General features: G+C 33.5%; 1 long non-coding RNA gene across 2 annotated transcripts; it reads right to left on the bottom strand.

Annotated features, from left to right (window-relative positions):
- Window positions 1-10: 10 nt before the first annotated feature.
- On the bottom strand, window positions 11-5,948 carry LOC117104518. 2 transcript variants are annotated; one of them, XR_004444770.1, is made up of 4 exons: window positions 5,853-5,948; window positions 1,997-2,223; window positions 1,557-1,682; window positions 11-1,010 (listed from the first exon to the last, which is right to left on the bottom strand). It is a non-coding gene; the product is annotated as an uncharacterized LOC117104518 (long non-coding RNA). The 2 variants fall into 2 exon arrangements; XR_004444769.1 differs by having other exon boundaries at window positions 1,557-1,695.
- Window positions 5,949-6,141: the final 193 nt, after the last annotated feature.

Below are 6,141 nucleotides of genomic sequence, written 5' to 3' on the forward strand. Positions count from 1 at the left end.
TTGAGGGCAGTGTCCTTTTCTTCAAATTCAATTACTTGAATATACTATAATACTATACACCAACTGCAATAATCTACACTACAGTAGTAAAATCATGGTAAAATAATCAAAAGTCATAAAGTTTATGCTTTATATCTACGTCATGAATAAAGCGAATTGTGTGGTTGAGGGCAGTGTTTTAATTTCTTTAAATTCAATGACTTGAAAATACATTTAAGAACCAGACATCATCAAGTTTATGACTTATGAAAACCCGTATGTTTGTCAAGATTTAGACTAGCATGCAAATAACAGTCAAAATGATTCACGAATGCATATCTCATTATTATAAACTAAATACAATTTATTTTCCAATTACACATGATACATTACGAATATTTTCCTTCTACATTATTCTTAGTTAACATCAAAGAACCACTTTCCTCCTCAATAAATATTTGAAAGGCTAAATTTATTCTCTTTTCTTCGCCATTGTAAATTTCCAATTTCTAATCGTTGTGTATATCGAATTTATTTATTAAATTACAATTAAAAATAATAATTAACAGTGCCAATTCATCCCAAGTTCAGTCATTAAAGATAGTTTTTGTATACACTCTAATTGTTGTTATTAAATATATTATTTTAAGCATATTGATTTGTCCTTTTTAAACACAAAAACCCCTACAAGCTATAAATATTCACGATGACTTTAAAAACGACCTTAAAATGAGATTTGTCTTATTGCATTAAGAAGAGAATAAAAAATGAAAATTCACATTGTCAATAGATGTATCTTTAAAAAATCAACTGTATTTAGTATATTTTTGATTTAAATTAGATGGAAGTTTACATCAATATTTCCAAGGGTTTCTCAAAACATCAACTTATGAGTTGTTTTGTTGTGTCAGGGCCACGTGTAGTTAGGCTGGTCCCTAGTCTAGGTCTTTGGTATGGGTCCAGCTGGTCCTACGATCTATTGTTGAATCAGTCGTCTCCATATCCATCTGCAATGTCGTCTCCATATCCATCTGCAATGACAAATTGTAATGGGAATATATTACTACTTTGTAAATCCTAAATTAATCGTTATATTCAAAATAATATAAGTATATTATTATATTATATACAGCTGAAGCAAATTTATTTAGATTCAAATTTGTTTCAAAATATGCGAACAGTGACAGTGGTGGCGGCGGCATCATAAAATACATAAGAACATTTTACAGTAATGTAAAATGAAAAGGAAGTCAACTCAAACAAGGCTCAAAATCAACTTCAAGATAAGGGTTTAGATATCAGGATCTTGCACTAATCTTTTACTGCATTTATATATAAACTATACAATTAATGGTTTACAATATAATCTTTAATTATTTACAGTATAGATATATACTACATAACAATTAATGCTTTAGAATATAATCTTTAATTATTTACAGTACAGATATATACTATAACAATTAATGCTTTAAAATATAATCTTTATTATTTGCTTAAGGGTGTAGTATGCTGCCCTGTCATGAAAAAAACCACTCAACTGACAATTTTAAAGCGATAAAAGAATATGAACATACCTTGCTCTTCTGAATAAGAGTATCGCATTTTGATTACCCTACTGTCATCTGTAAGCATACTTAAGTTTTGTAGTATGTCTCCGGCTTCCTTGCAGAATGTGATGATTACATCTGCTAACATCATGTCTTTGTTAAAGTTCTAGAATTAACAGAGAAATAATAGTGAGAGAGGTTAACATTTGGTTTAGCCATGATATAACTATTATTATTAATTTGTCAACACTGTATTTGTATTGTTGTATATTACCATTTTATTGAAAATGTATAGATAATAATAATAATAATTATTGTTATTATAATAATAATAACAATAATAATAATAATAATAATACAGTAATAATAATAGTAGGTAGCTAGGGTAGCCCTAGGCCCATTCTACCCTGGTTTTTTTTAAATTATTTTTTTTACATTAGTATGGTTGTATCGTATTCTTATCTTACCTTTTCTACCAACACTGCATCATCAGGGCACCGTCCTAGCTAGCCTAGGCCTAACTAGCAGCTAGCACTGGCCCAGCCAGGCTACGGCTTCGTCGGCTAGCTAGAGGCTGTATGAAACATTCAATCAATCGATCAAGTTGTGTTGAATATTAAACCTTGCATCAATGAATTATCCTTGCTTTGTAGTTATCAGTGAGCACACCAGCTATTATTGTTGTATTTTGTACCTTAAAATCACAGATATTTGTCAAACATTGGTAGACTCCAGTACCTGGTACACACAATGAATTTGAATGTGGATCGTAGGTTTCCATTGGTCAGTTTCGTAAGGTTAAATGAGTGGCCAATGACGGCAGGGCATATAATGATGTCATTCACTCCGCCGGGTATGGGGAGGGGGAGGGACCTGAAATGACATATCACTACCACATGGAGGATGATACCAATGACAATAGAAATAATTAGATATATGAATAAATAATTAATTAATGAGGCCTAATGATAATTAATTATTTGTACTTAATTCGGATTAGACAAATTGATACAGGATCTGTTTGGACTTAGTGCTTTCACCTCTTTATTCTATTGGTAAAACCTGCAACACATCAAAATACTGTGTAACAATAACAAACTATGCAGTACTAAATTCTAAGTCACCTCATACTGATTTAAACTATTTTATATATTATTACAGTATTAACAACTTTATAAATGGTATTGCTCTGCATTCTGCAGCCATAGGCTTAGGCTACGACTACTCATCAGGAGACACACTCCTGAATGCCAATGTTGCCATTGGCAACGATCATGTACTGTATGTAAGATGCGGCGATTCATCACTGACTGTTAGGCCTATGCCTAACACCTTTGTAGTTGTAATAATGAACAACTGAAGTAAGTAATCAAAACAATTATGTATAACTCACACGGTCATCCAACATGCATAAAGCAACTGTCCAATCCAATTAAGTTTCAAAACAACAAACATTAAATTAATTAAATATAAACCAAACGTGGTCAAATGTTTCCCTTCTTGCTTCTGCCTTACTTCTCTCCATTCAACACCTGCCGTCAGTTTCAATTGTATGGGACGCAAGTTGTGCAATACAGAGCGAATTCAACTGGTCAATTTAGTCCTTTTCCAATTCAGTACTGCTACAGAATCTTTTGTAACCAAACATAACTAACTGTTACAATGCTAACTGTGTGCAGTTACATACGACTTCCACTGTATGTTTACAGAATCATTTTGTTGCACAACAGACGTATACACAAAACTACTGTAACAGTATGTAGGCCTATCTGTCGCATAGCGATTTGTTTGTATTACTACAGAATCTTTTGTAACAAAACATAACTGACTATTACAAAGCTAACTTTGTTCAGCTACATACGAATTCCAATGTATGTTTACAAAATCATCAGTTGAAGTACAGAAATTTTTTTACAGTGAAGTAGGGGTGTAAAATAATACCTGTAGGCCTACATGCGTCGAAGCCACGTTTCTTGTGCAATAAAAAAAATGGTTGAAATCTCCCGATTTTACTCTTTGTAACGTTAATAAATGAAGGAGCTATCGAAATATCAGTTTGATATTATAATAAATTTGTGTTCCATTCGACAACATTCTATGATTGTACATCGTCTTATTGCTTTTATATTTGTATAATACAGATATATTTTATCGTCATTTTCAGAGACATAGAATTTTTTTTTACTAATGGTACAACATCCAACCAAGTTAAGTAAATAAATTAAAAGTACACGAAAAATCCATAATCTATGCATCCTGGGGTAGGGTTGTTCATATCTTAGGGCTACAGTCTGCATACCCCACTGTTTACAATTTAAAGGGTATTATTTAGGGGCCTAATGGCTGATGGGTAGAAATTGTTTATTTACCTTGTTTTGTTGGCATTTAAACTCTTGTAACGGCGACCACTTCTCATTGTTTTAAAGAAACATTTTAAAAACAATACAATTAATATTTCAGGTCGCATACCAAGAGATTTTAATGCGTACAAGAAGAACATGCGTTTCTGGCCCTCTTAATTGAGGATTTGATTGCCATTTTAGATCATTGGAGATGTGAATCCCGAGAAATTTGATTTCCTCAACAACTTCGACTGGTTACCATTTATTTTAAGAGCTTCTTTACTTGTTTTAGTTACATTTAGTATGATTTTGTTAGTTCACTATAACGTTGACTTGAAATCTGTAATTATGCTCATTATTTCCAGTAATGAGTCCTAAGAGGGTAGTGTCATCCGCAAATGTTGGAATATAGGAAGGGCGATAATATGCAGCGCGGGGGAACTCGGTGTTAAGAAAACGGTTCCAGGCACTACCTGGCCAATTTTTACAAGTTGAGGACGCTCCGTTAGAAAATTAACTACCCAGTTACAAATTGAGCCCATCAATTTACATTTAAAGATTTATATTTTAGGTTTATTTATGGGTATGTTCTAAAACATGATTATTATAATGCGACACTTTTAATAAACTTCTTTTTTTTGTTTGTACAAGACTGTATGAAACAGAATGTCATGTGCCAATTGGTATGATGTCCCTTTCTTTACATTTTTTGTTTTTTATTTTTTGTTTTTTTGGTTTTTTTAAACTTTTTTTTTTTGGGTGGGGCGGTGTGAGAACGTGTCCCCCTGTCCCCCATCGATCGACGCTCATTATTAAAATATGTAAATTAGGCCAAGTAAAAAAAAATAATTGGTTAGCATCCTTTTGGTATCAAATTTCATGGTAGGGAGGGAGGTTTTTTTTTTTTTTTTTTCCTCGTAGAACATGAAAAACCAGCGTCGGAAGGAAAATTAGCAAAACAAAGAAGAGGAAAACAACAGACGCCAAAATTGGATACAAGAAATCATGTAATTCATCTATATCAAGCAGATAAGCTTTGCCTATATGAATAACAGTCATATTGAAATCCCTATGAAGTTTTAAAACATGCAACATTGTATATGTTTACAGAACTGATGATATCGCAGGTTTAAAGCATTCCATCCTAAGTGGCAAGTGTAATTGCTGTTGGATGTGAAATTAAAAATAACAGCAAAATAAGAAGATTGAAGTTTGTCATAGTCGTATAATAATTCATTGTCCCTTCATAAACAGAAACGTAATTTTTGGACTGGCATTTTGTACAATTGATTACTATTTGTGATTGTTTATGTGATTGAGTATGTACATATAGTGATAATACTCAATAGTGAATACTGTTATTGAGTTTGAGTAGTATCATGTGCTATGTTTATGCTGATAAACACTTTGACATCTAGTTGGACCAGCTGTTTGGAAACATCACGTCACTGTACCAGCATGTGAATATTCCAAGCTTTGTGTTTAAGTTTGTGGTTGCTGGACATTAATTATAACTGGACCATACTGGGTTTGTTGGAACAACAAAACAGTCATCACTGATGCCATGCAGGGTTTTCGCCAGAAAAACAAAATAGACGGACTATTTTGTTTTTCCAAAATGGAAGCCAGTGGGCGTGGCACTAAGCCGATGGCGGGCCACGCCCATCGTTAGTAATCCCCATCGATTATTGGTACGAAAACGTACATTCAATCAATAAATGTTGTTTTTATCATACGTAAATATGATTTACCTTTAGTTTAATGTAACATTCGATAGATTTGAAGAATATATAAAGAATTTGCTAAAGGTAGACCAGGCCCAATTAGGCTAAGCCGAGCTGATTAGGCCAAGCCGTCACGGTAATAGTTGCCTTCCTAATTGTAGGCAGTCCAAAAGACGGGCGGACGGCTCGCTCGCTAATATACGCATGCACTATCTCGCCACTATATTTCCAGTAATAATTTATCTATGCTGTCCTACCTATGAAAATTTATCTTTAAAATTGTATTTCGTGAAATATTGCACACAGGTAAGAAGTGAATATGCCACAGTTTTAAACTGATGGGCGCAGCCATGTTTGTTGTCTTGTCTCCGGTCACCACACAGAGCGGTTCCTCCTTGTTTCTCTTAGCTTTCGCGCTGCTGTGGATGTCTACTTCCAAAGTGATGGAAATACCAACGCGCTGATTGGCCGACTTGGCTTTTCTGCACAAAGCATGAGACGTAAGCATCGGATCGGAGTTTAGTTTGCTAATATAAACCTAATCCC

The sequence above is a fragment of the Anneissia japonica genome, unplaced genomic scaffold, assembly GCF_011630105.1.
Source record: "Anneissia japonica isolate Jap-2015-1 unplaced genomic scaffold, ASM1163010v1 scaffold287889_len55342_cov104, whole genome shotgun sequence".
In the NCBI taxonomy this organism is placed as follows: Eukaryota; Metazoa; Echinodermata; class Crinoidea; order Comatulida; family Comatulidae; genus Anneissia; species Anneissia japonica.